Source organism: Sprattus sprattus (assembly GCF_963457725.1).
Source record: "Sprattus sprattus genome assembly, chromosome: 2".
NCBI lineage: Eukaryota > Metazoa > Chordata > Actinopteri > Clupeiformes > Clupeidae > Sprattus > Sprattus sprattus.
Window position 1 is genome coordinate 55,770,458 of NC_137921.1, and position 13,033 is coordinate 55,783,490.

At 41.4% G+C, this 13,033-nt stretch overlaps 1 protein-coding gene across 3 annotated transcripts in view; it reads left to right on the forward strand.

Moving 5' to 3' along the window:
• Positions 1–132: 132 nt before the first annotated feature.
• Positions 133–13,033, forward strand: part of lepr (leptin receptor) — a 32,564-nt gene continuing 19,663 nt past the window's right edge. For 2 of the 3 annotated variants that reach the window (XM_080832058.1, XM_080832060.1), the window contains exon 1: positions 12,462–12,635. The gene's annotated coding sequence lies outside the window, so the exon portion shown is untranslated. Of the gene's footprint in view, positions 199–12,461; positions 12,636–13,033 lie in introns of those variants that run through there. The other variant, XM_080832059.1, reaches the window with a different exon arrangement.

A 13,033-nucleotide genomic window follows, 5' to 3' on the forward strand; every position in this document is an offset into this window, starting at 1 on the left:
CAGTGGTGATTGATGATTGGTGTGTATTCTTAGTGAGCTTGCTCAGAATAGCAGCTCGTTTACCCAGAGACCACTGGGGAAGCAACCGAGGTCCCTCCACCGCCTGTCCACCAGAGCCAAACAAAACTTCCCAAGCAGATATCTACAACATGCCACATGATTCACCTCCACACTGGCCCTATGAGCAAGCAGCGACAGGTGAGTATGTCTGCTGTTTCAATATCAGGAGGCTAGTTTCTGTGGCATCACACATTGATCTGGTTGACGCTAACAGTCTGATCTAAGAGTCTTTCTAGAATAGAATAGAGGAGTTGCGTATATGAGAGAACATCTCATGTTGGTTCCTAGGCTGTCATAGTATTAGTTAAACTTATCATGTTAGTAACTTTTTGGTTTTGTTTAATCAAAGAAAACAGATTTTCTTTCTGTTTGTTGCATCATTTGTTGCAATTAAATGAAAATTTGATAAGGTGAATTTTTGAGTAGCTCATTATTTTGCAATTTTTAGCTGTATTCCGAGGCTCCCTAGACGATTCTGAAGGTGTGGTCATGGATTTTTAAATCTGCTTTTGAATTAAGTGCTGTGGAATTTTTACAATACCCAGGGATCCATTCATTCTGCTGTATTGACGGGAACCTGGCAGCAAAAGGGCTCTTTTCATTGCTTTGCAGTACGCTGTAAGCCATAGACCCTGAAGTGAATTGCTCAATATGGGAAGCGTGTTTGGCTGTGTGAAATTAGTAGACCATAGTTTGTTTTTATAAAAATGTGCTTTCCAGTACAATAAGGTGCACCTGGTCCCACTGCATTGTTTGACGATAGGTGTGTTGTCATCTTCAGACAGCCCAAGGATGTTCTATTCTCTTACATGAGAGCTGGAGGCAGAGAAACTGTCTCTCAGTTTTGTCATGTACTCCAGCTGATGTCATCCAAAGACTGAAATGAGGTCTGGTTATTATTTGCAATAATGTGAATCTGAATAAACATGACAGAGACAGAGACATCTATAATACACCTCAAGTTCTTTCTGACATGACTAACATGTTTCATCTTTCTGTCAAGCTTTACCTCTGTGTTCTTTCCACACCCATTGTTTCTGCTCCTCCAGTTTTTCTTTGTTGTACTCTCTTTCCTGCTCTCTCTCTCTTTTTATTGTCAAGTGGAAGTAGTTATGTTCCCTTCATCTTAGCACGTGTTCTAACGAACACCATCTTATTCATTTCTCTGCTCCCCCTTGGGGGTCCTGCTCTCCTCAGGCTCGTCCCAGAGAGCATGGCCTTGCTATCAGTCATTCTGATTTCCTCTCCCCTCTACTTGTATTGCATTATTAAGTTCCCATAAAGGCTACAGGTCCACTTCACCCTCCTCGCTTCGTATTGAACAATAATGCAATATTACTGCAAGCTTGAAACATAATTTATAAAGAGCTCTGTGCCCAGCTGAACATCCAACTCAGTCACTGCTCTCATCATGTTGAGTTGGACATGAGGTGTGGAAATAAAAAGGCCAGCTACATGGTAGTGAGTGCTGTTTGTAAACACTGAGTGTAAGCGCTCAAACATGTGCTGAAGTGATTTCAAACAGCGGTGGAGCAGAACAGGGCCGTGCAGAGACCTTTGGAGGGGCAGGTGCTCAAAGTTAAAAAGGGGGCACATATAGCACGGATTTGTAAAAATGTATTTATCTAGGCCTTTTCTATAGGCTATGTCCACTGGTGTGACGGTCATTTCCACCAGTGTGACGCTGAGTTCATTTCACACTATAGGACAGTGTTATCACAAGGGGTTGGTTTATACCCCCAGACACATTACAGTGTCTCCACAGCTGCCAACACACACACACACACACACACACACATACACACACACACACACACACACACATACATCCATTTCACAAACAGGTGCATACTCATTAGGTTTTAAATAATAGGAACTATATGGGAACAAGGCCTTTAAACTATAATTTTACAGGCAGCAAGTACTGTAGACAGCTGTGTTTCACTGTGAGTATGAAAGTTGTCAAAAGGGTGCAATGTTTATAGTCAATGTGGGTCCATTTCAACATACAATTTTCAATGAGTGAGATGGATGGAGAGAGAGGGAGGGAGTGAGAGATGGAGATAGTGAGAGAGGTAATGAGACGGATGGAGAGAGAGAGAGAGAGGGAGGGGGGGGGAGATCCTGCTCAAAACGGATTGTCTGCACTCAAATACAATGTTGCTTGCAAAATTGCCGTGTTTCAGTTTAAGTTGTCGCACTCAAATACACTGTTGCTATCAGAAATTCCCTGTGTTTCATTTTAAGTTCTCGCACTCGTTCTGCTCAAAGACTTCTGTTCGCTCTCGCTATCTGGCCCTCTCTCTCTCTCTCTCTCTGATTGATAAGAAAATAACGTTACCAAAGTTCACCAACCAATACAAAATCATGACGTAAAATGAACGAAAATGCTCTCAGATTTAAAGACCACGCTCTATATTAAACGATACAAACTTCTCACGTTGACAAGTTTATTTACGGGAGTTAATCAACTATTTTTGGCTCATATTTGCATGCAGTCATTTAGCAGACGCTTTTGTTCAAAGCGACGTACAAGAGAGAGGCATATAAGCCCCTATAGCAAACTTTACACCGAGTTATTCCCGAGTCATCATGGCACATTTTGCATCACAAGGCTACTCGGCTTACCTAGAAAACGGGAGCTGTAGAGAAACTTATCCGAGGCGTCGGTCAGCAGGGCACGTCAGGGCAGAGAGAGGGCACGTTGTGGATCATGTGACCGACCAAGGTAGCTCTAAATTATTATCATTTCGTTAAATGTATTATTATTTTGGGCCGCACAGACGGACTTTTCACACACAAATTAAAAATAAATAAATAATAATAATAATAATAATAATAAAAAAACACTCTGACAAAAGGGCACTTTGGGCATCAAGGGCAAAAGGGGTAGGTGCTCAAGCCCCCTTAGCCCCCCCTCCCCTCTGCACGTGCCTGGAGCAGAAGCATCTCCGCAGGTGCCATTATGAAAGGAAGCTTTCATTTAGGATGCACAGACAGCTTTATGAGGTGATGTACTGTGTTGACAGACTAAGAGCGTAAACCAGTTATCTATTATGTGTGAGCGTGGCTTTTGAGATTAGGGGGTGGAATAGGGTGGGGTTATGATGCTCTGATTTTGTTTGGTTCTGTCTCATCTCGTTTGCATTAACGCTAATGACGTTTGGACAATGACAGCCAGCGGGCACAATGTGGTGAAGTAGCTGGATTTGTTGTGCTGATGGACCACACAGCCTCTGAAGGTAGCGACTGGCCCCCGAGCTTTCAGGAAGATGCATGCTGTTTATTCTAATGGTCAATTAGCGGATCCTGAATCATGCTAACATTTGTGCTCTGCGGTGGAGCCTCTTGCTGGTTTTGGATTCTGTTATGCTTCCCATCAGGATGAAAGCCCAGGAGTCAGATGCTAAAAGCAAGTCAAGCAAAGGGGGGTACCATGTACTGTTGGAAGGGACCGGATATGGGGATTTTGAGGCTACAAGAACATGCAACAATGGCACATATATAAGAGGTGAAAGGACCTTTACTAATGAATAATGTACACCCCCAATACATACATATACATAGCATCTCTACAACCTGCTACCTTTAAACGTATTTTGTATGCATTTTAAGTGCTGTTGAGGAAGAGATGGCTCACACATACTCTCACGTACTGTGATTCGAGAGGCAAGTTAAGAATGATCTCTATTAATTCTGAGAGGCTCATTCATAGACGCCTCTCTCTGCTGCTTTACTGAATGGGCAGAACATACATTACCTGTGGAGTGGAATATCCTGAGGACACTGAATCTTGTTTTTTTTTGTTTCACTGAAGCGTTATGGTTATATGAGTCTCCCATTTCTTTGCACAGTCCTTTGTGTTTTTATTGAACACTTCAAGGTCTTTTGAGCCTGCAAGGGTTGGGTAGTAGAGGGCAGACAAGGCAGTGCTCCATAGTATGGTCTGCTTCTCCACATTCACAGGTGGTTGCGCCAGTCTGGTAGCCCCATCTGACCAGAGCAGCTTTTGATCGTCCCGTTCTCGTTCTGAGGCGGTTGAAAGTTTTCCATTGAGCCCATGGTGCTTCTGGGCCAGGGGGGAGGTTTTTTAGTAGGGGGCATTCCCATGACAGTTGGAGGAGGGTCATTCTCAAGCTTTTCCATCCAGAGTTGGATTTTGGTTTCTGGACATTGAAGTCGAGCGAAAGGACACTGAATAAAAGTATCATTAAAGGCATAGTCCGTGATTCTAATCAAATACACTTTTAATCAAATTCAATGAATAGTTCCTCCCTGTCCTTTACCTGTCTGTTCTGTGTGTTTTCTCAAAAAACTGTGTGTGTTTGTACACAGTCCTGGCTCTATAAATGGCAAACAAACAAAGTGGCTTGGATCGAGCCATACATTGTTCCAGCCCTTCTGCACATTGCTTCAGGAGCACAGATCGGAGGGGTGTCATTTGATTGGCTGTTGAGCCCAAATATAAGGAACCTTTTTCCAGAATCACAAACTATACCTTTACGTTATACTCATGCTTTTGCGTTGCTACAGCCATGGATGATATTCTAGTGTATATCCAGGAACCCAATAATCATGCTCAATCATGCAATCATCCTCATTTGCTCAAAAGCCAGTTTAGAGTTGAACATGCAAGCTGTATTGGGGCTTGGTTTAGTTTTCAGCCATTTTCCTTACTGTTTAAATAAAGGCTGTCTGACATATTGATGGGAAGGAAGGCTGGCTGACTAATTGATTGTATTGTTGAAACTAGATGGGTCTCACATCATCAATCGGTGACTATACTTACTAAGTCTTATATTATGTAAGTCTTAAATCTTACATTTGTGCGTGGCCGGTTTGTCCAGCAAGAAAATTATGTTTCATCTGTCTATTTTTCCGGCCCCCGTGAATAACTAGCTTAAAGACTCTCCTCATTCTTTTAGAAGAGAGAAGAGGTAATCAAACGTCTAAAGACTTTTAATCAGATTCCTCACAAACCATGGTCCACTAATTATATTATTTAATTTCCATTCCTTTGAGGAATTCATTGTCTCACATCTGTCCATAATAAAATAACACACCGCAAGGGGAAGGCCTGAATGCTTATGCTTTTAGTCTCATCAAAAACGTCTGATAGTGAGGGTAGCATTGTCCGATCACAGATTATTCGGTAACACCAGGATCTGGTGAGGGTTTGCTGTGATTGTTGCAGCCAAAAGTGACTGAAACTGCTGCAGGAATTCTATTATAAATTTCAGTGGTTTTGAGTTTTCTAGTACCAAATAATGCAAAAATTCCATGCCTTTATGTTTGTATCGCAGAAACATTGTGATAAAGAGAACATTGCAACAAGGAAATCCTTGAACTGCATGAATTTGCGAAACCGCAGGATCACAAAATCCTGTAAGGACTGATTACTTGTTTTGTGGTTTTTCAGATGCACAGTCCACACTCATCATTGCTGTAATGTGATAGTGGGCTTACTCATCGAATCACATACAGTATGGATGGACAATGTAACTGCTGTGTTTTATCAATGTGTATATGTGAAAGAGTGTGTGTGTATGCTTGTGTGACTGGGTGGATGTGTGCTTCTCTCCGTGTATGTGTGTTTGTGAGCTTGTGTGTGTAGATCGGAGCAGCAGGTGGCAGGTTCATTGAGGTTGTCTCTGGGTGACTTTGAGCCCCCTGGGGGGATGAGTAAAGCGTCACTGGCAATAACAGCAGGTCGTGCCTCATCGGCAAGCACCCCGGCCCCAGGCCCGATGATAATCCTGCTTCAGATTTCCATGCCAACACCTGTCTGCTGGTCTTGTAGCCAGACAGCTTGAGCTTTACATGCCGTAAGCGACACACGAGAGAAATGGACGTTCCAATCTTGTGTTTACCAGATTACAGAACTAAACAAGCGGGCTAGATATGATTGCTCATCATCTGTCCACCCCGTTCCTGCTCTGGAACCGCTCCTGCCCCTTAACAACATACAAAATCACCAAGATCACAACTGGAACCATGAGAAATACATTCCATGACCTTTCATTGTGCTGTAGGATGCATTGATGCACTGGACAAGTCATCAATACACCCTGTTTTATTTGAGTGTATTTAATGCTTTTATGTAAGGGATGTCAATGTGTCCAACCTGTAAAACCTGGGACACAATGGATCTTTGTTTGTGGTTATATCTGTCATACCAATCAAATCAGGCTACTAGAGGCATAAATATGCTAGTAACTGGGTTAAGAAGGATGAAAGACATTCTCACTTCTTTAAAACAGGAAACTGGTGGAGAGCAGAGCAGGGCTGAGGGTTGAGTTCCAGCCTACTGCAATGGTGCAACACACTGAGAAAGTTGACACAATCCAAAAAGAAAAAAACCGTGTCCAGCTTTTTTGAGAATGAGACCCACCCTCTCTGGAAAGTGCTCTGGCAGTCGAAGAGCTCTTCGGGTAAGAGCAGCGTGGCCTTGGCGGAGTGCTGAGGAGCCTCAGACTACTGCCACTGTGGTGATAATTTCAAGACTCTGTGGCTTTCCAGCCCAGATGCACACACACAGCCCCTGGTGGAGCAAACAACTCACAGCTTTGTGCTCCTCTTTTTCCCCTTCTTGAGTCAGACATGGGGATCTTTTACTAATCAGCCCCCATTAAATACATTGGCAACGGCTGTCCCTGCATTTCATATGGGTCTGCTTAAGCAGTCTTTACACGCAAGTGCACCAGAGACACAAGATTTGTTTTTTTCTGTCTGAGCATTTGCGCAATATGTAGAAACAGAAGGGAAAGGGAATAAGACCAGGCCCTACTCCTGTCGGTATTGCTACATTTACAAAGCAGGGCGTAGGCTCTCTGATGTCTGTTCTCACTGGTAAATAATACAGAACCACTTCCCTAACTGCCATCTAAACTGGGGGTCAACAAACCTCTGTACCTTTTATGTCCTTTCTGTCATTAATGTCTCTAATCTCTACACTTCCTCTTCCAGAAGTGGATTCTTGAATTGGGCCATCTTTAAGTGTGTTTTAGGAACACATTATTTGTATTTTGTGCTACCCCCCCCCCCCCCCCCCCCCCAACACACACACAAAAACAAACAAATACCAACAACTGTATGCATACACAAAGAGGCAATAACACACACACACACACACACACACACACACACACACACACACACACACACACACAGTGTGAGCGTCTATGGATAGGTTTACTCATGCAGAAAACTCCAATCTGGCTTTGAGCCATTAAAAGCACTATAACGTCACCAACACGTGACTCTCACAGACCTTCCATAAACATGTACAACATCCCAATAGTCACTCTTCTATAATTCACTGGAAATTCTGATATTCTCTAATTTCTACAATTTCTAAGCAAACAGTAGGCTAACTGTGGGAAATGATTCTTGCTTTCTCTCCCCCATTGAAGCTTTCCTTCAAATCCCTTATTAATGGACAGATTCTTTTAATTTTCCACAAAAAATGTACACTTTAGCCTTTACCTGTACAGTAGACTTTACTGGGTGGATCTGGCGAATCTGCAAGCCAATTTGTGCAGCAGTGCAGTGCTCTCATTTTCCTACATACAGATACACATATTCCGATATCCACACATGCCCTCGAGGGTTAATTACAGTGCATGAAATGCCCTGTATTGTTATTCCTAGGCTTCTTATACTTATTATTCCGTTTACCGACTTCTGCAATTAATTCAGCTCGAACCACTTAACTTAGAAACTTCGTTCAAACTTTGCTGCGTAAGTCTTGTGAAGGACACTAATGCTTGTTTTTCTAAACTTTATACTTTTTGAGATATTAAGAAAATCTAATACAAATTTTCCCATCATAATACGGTCATTACACTGGCTTGCACCTGTACTTCACTGACACCTGCGCCAATGTTCCAATGCTCCTCTTCTCTCCATTCAACTGTATAACTAGGAATATTAAGACACCTTCCATACTCTACTTTTTTCCTTCTTTTTCTCTACCCCTCTCACTCTACTTTCTCTCACACTCAATCTCTCTGCTTCACTCTTTTTTCTCTCCTTTCAATATTTTCCTTCTTCCACTCTTCTTTCCTTTCTTCTTTCCTTCTTCCACTCTTCTTTCCTTCTTTCATTCTTCTTTCCTTCTTCCACTCTTCCTCCCTTTCTTCTTTCCTTCTTTCACTTTTCTTTCTTTTCTTCTTTCCTTCTTCCGCTCTTCTTTCCTTTCCTTTCTACACTCTTCTCTTCTTTCCTTCTTCCACTCTTTTTTCCTTCTTTCACTCTCCTTTCCTTCTTTCACTCTTCTTTCTTTTCTTCTTGCCCTCTTCCACTCTTCTTTCCTTTCTTCACTCCTCTTTCTCTTCTTCTTTCCTTCTTCCACTCTTCTTTCTTTTCTTCTTTCCTTTTTCCACTCTTCTTTCCTTTCTTCACCATTCTTTCCTTTCTTCTTTCCTTCTTTAACTCTTCTTTCCTTTCTTCTTTCCTTCTTTAACTCTTCTTTCCTTTCTTCTTTCCTTCTTTCACTCTTCTTTCTTTCCTTCTTCCTTTCTTACAGTTTTTCCCAATCGTTTTCAGGCATTTAGCGAATCATGGGTCAACTTCATCTAATGCTCACATCTTCTTTGCACAGCAAGAGTCTTCTCTGGCGAATGGGTTAACCATTTCTCATTGCTTTCACACAAATTTCTTTGAGTTTTAACACACTTTTCAAAACAGTTTACACACTTCTCAGAGAAAGACACAAAACCTAATTGAATAACCATGTCAACACATTGCAGACACTTAGTAGCAGCCTACTGACACTGCTCTCTATATTCTAAATACCGTCAGCACCTGTGTGAACTCTCTGTGCAAAACTAATCAAGCAGTTCTCAACCTCTAAAAAAGGGTCAATAGATTGAAGTTGATACCAAGCATGTATCAAGGAGGCCACCACCAGCAACCTCAGGATGAGAACAAGGAAGAGGTTGTGGTAGAGGTAGAGGGGCCCCTGTCAGGGGACGTGGCATTTGTGTAAGATGCTCAAATGAAATTAGGGCAAGTGTCATTGATCCATAGTGAATCATGACCTCTCCATGAGAGTGGCTGGCCAAAGGGTTCTTTCAAACCTGAGCTGTCATACTGTGGTATCAATTGTTTGTACGTTCGGCGATGACAATGACACTTTGCTGGCCTTCACAGTCAATATAATGTATTGTGTTTCACTGTATTACAACAATTTCTATACTTTTGTAAAGTATGTTGTCACAATACAATGTCTACTGTAGTTTCACTAAAGTTACAGTATTTACAAAATATACGGTCAAATTCTGATTACTTTACTGTAAGTATATTGTAACAGTATTTACAGCCTATTGCACTATTTTTACAGAATCAACACACTGGCCCACACTGGCGGCAGGGGGTGATTGTTCACTGCAGAACAGAGTTGACCTTTTCACTGTATATTGAAACCTGTCATTTTGACGTACAGAATATACATGTAATGTGGGAAAAGGACTGCAATACTGTAAATATTTTTGTGTCAGAATCTTTGCCCTTTTGTGCACAGTAGAACAAATATTACGTAATCAATGGTGTTGACAGGTCCTTGTTTAGAATATATGATATAGTGTTTAGCAATATTTATTTTTTTTTCAGATTTCTAATACTTTCTGACAGTATATTCCCTAAGTAAGAGTGCTCAGTACAAAACCCAAATTGTAGTACGTTGTCAGTGGTAAAATAGTCAATACTGTGAGGGTGTTGCACAAAAGTTGAAGTGATGGTTTCATAGGTTGATATTGAAAGCTGTATTTTGAGTTTTGCTATCCATTGTTAAATAAATGAGAAAACATACATTTTCAATTGAGCACAAATTGTAGGTTTTGTAGGAAATGTTTGGTTTTGATTGGTGTGTGGTACGTTTTTGAGAAGGAAGTGTCATTCTGCAAACATCATATAGTGTTTTGGTCATTTCAACTTCTGTTACTGTAAGGGCTGTGTATGAGCTGTGAGCTGAAAAATTCGCCAAAGCAATTGAGAAAAACTGTAACTCGGCCCACATCTTTCTCATTGAGGCTATACACTCGCGTGACAACTGCGAGATGTCTGAAGTAAATGCTCCCGCTTCGACCCTAGCTCCTGTCTCCAGCAAGGTTTCCATCGAACGCGTTCGCTTATTGAGGTGCATCGCATCCATGAAACTCTGAGCCTGTGCGCCTTTCCATCCATCGTGTTACTCGAATTAATATGGACAGTCTCGTAATCAAGGAAGGAGTTGTGAACAGCTGTGAGAAGGTAGGTAAGGTTGTCAGGGGTTTATTGATATAAACCCCAGAGTTAGTCTAAACCCTTCTAGAGACTCTGTTTCATATTTAGGTGAATTTCAAGCGATTTAATTCAGGATTGCATTCTTGAATGGTCACAATTTGCGTTAAAAAGTTGGATGGAATCCCAGCTATTGGCAGTAAATGTGGCTTTGTGCGCCAAATGAAAGGCATCACCCTGTGTTAGTGAAGGAGTGATGCTAAACGACAGACCTGCAACCACATGTGTGTAACCTATTAGAATACTAACCTTATTAGAATAGCTATAGGCTATAGATCATAACACTTTATACTCTGTCGAACCATATCATGTTGTGAACACAGCATTTGATAAATTGCTGCTCGACTTAATGGTAACCTTCATTTCTGTAGGCACTCACGACTAAAGGAACACCCTGTTGTTGAATATTTTATTAGCACCATAGGGTTTACCCCCCCCCCCGGGAGAATGACATAGTTCGTGGTTGATGTCATTGCCTTAACATAGAAGGTGATGCTACGGGGTGATGTCATCCCCTGAAACGGCACGCGACAGGTTTTGTTTTTTTATTTGGCTTGCTGCATCTCTTCATTTCTGTCTTTCTGAGGCAATCGTGAGGCAATAATTTAGCTTTGAGTCAGTTCTGTACTTCTATAATCCATAAATATGAAATTAGTGGTAAAGGCTATTTGATTTTATATTCGGAATATATGAAGTGTCTGTCTGTTTGAAGATATAGGTCAGTTAGACAGTTAGATCACATTTTAGGGTACTGTAAGATTCACATACTGATTCACATACAACCATTTACATGCTACATGCACATTTAGGCCTGCGGCATCATGGGCTAATTGCACACACACTGGAGGATTCTGCAACCAAATAGATAATAAATTAAAAGAATATAAATCAGATGGAGTGTGTTTAGTTGTTACACTGAATCTATTTTTTTTAATCTTTAATAGCTGTATAGCCACTGAGTACCGAGACAGGCGTTTTGATCTGCTTTCCGATGTGTTGTCATCATAGAGATAAAATGTAACAGTGGCTTTGGCTTTGTTTGGAATTTGGACTGTCTCCCTCAGACAGGGATGGTAAGAGATGGGCACTGCGCACTCACACAATCTTAAATCACTGCAAGTGATAGCCTGTCCTGTATAGGGCATGGCATGCATTCAGAGCCTGATGTAGGACAGTTCACGACTCTGGTGACTGGGCAAGCAGATTAGCTTTTATTGCCCTTACAGAAGTAATATATCTGCCAAACATTTGTGTGTGTGTGTGTGTGTGTGTGGCTCGGTTGAACTCAGTGGATCTTCGTCAGCTTTGTGGGCTGTCTGCCATAATGTATAGAGACTGCAATTTTTCTATCATTATGAAGTGTGGCAGACATGCCTATGTGCACTATTTGGCTGTTGGAACCGCTATCAAAAATAAACAACACAGTGGGTAGGCGCTAGTGATGACTTGATTTAATATTGAGTGCCAGTGCTTTCTAAATGAGGACATGGTACAACCAGTGATATATGAAGACATTTGTGCATAAAGTTTTTCACAAAAAGTTGAATCGTGTGAAAAAATGGGAATAGTTTTTATGGAAATGACTGTCTTTTGGTAGGTGGCGTCATCATATGGGCTGTTTAGTTAATAGGCCCAATTATAGTGTATAAGCGATCGAGAAAAACTGTCAAATGTCCTTTACATAATCTTTGAAATGTGATTGTGATTTGTAAAATGTTGTGTTTTGTGAAATGCCCTGTCTTCCAAGATGTTGTGTTTTCTGAAATGTGTTTGTGTTTTCTGAAATGTCATTGTGTTTTGACTCGCAGGGGGCCCACAATTTGAGTTTGTTTCAAATGTATTATTATTATTAATGATTGCCTTAAATTAAGACAGCAGAATATATTAGGTGCGATAGTATAAACAGCACAGTTGGTGAGCAAAACAATGAATACGAGACAGCCTACAGATAATAGCCTATTAGGATTGGGTTTTGACGAACCTATTAAATATGCGTGATGTCACTGCTCCAGAAGTCTATCCGCCTTGAGCGACTCTCCAGATGAGCCAAGTAGAGGAACGGCGTATACCTTGCAGCTGGTGTGGAACTGACGGCTTGCCTGTCGGAGGGTCACGCCAGTGCGGCATAAATGGACACTGTTAATGTTATGTAGTGTCAGCATGCGTTCTGTGAGTAACTTGCAATGAGGAAACAATAACAAAGACACATTTTCACAATTAAACAAAACGGAGCAACGATCTGATCGCACGTAATCGTGGTGAACAAGGAACTTTGGGACTCTACTATTCACAAAGTAAGGACATTGTATTTGTATATGTTGTATTGTAAGGCTTTGAGCCTATATCGTATAATCATTTAGTTTGTCTTTCTTTTCTCTGTAGTGCCTCTCTTAACCTTGACTTTCGTGTGAAATTCCTCTGACATTTCCCGTCCTGGTGAGACTAGGCAGCCTCAGCTCGCGCAATGTCTGTTAGCAATTTCCCTCTCATTCAGTCGCCTCCTGATTGTACTCTTAGCTTCGGCCATTCACTTGTGGTAGCATATGAATTCATTCACAGTACACAACAACTGTTATGAAGTTTAAGCTTTATCCTGCTGTTCTTTGTTGCTGTAATTAGACTATGTTACAGGGCTCACAGGCTTTTTTGTGAAATTTACGGCTTCAGGGTAATTTTGCAATCGGATCGAAAT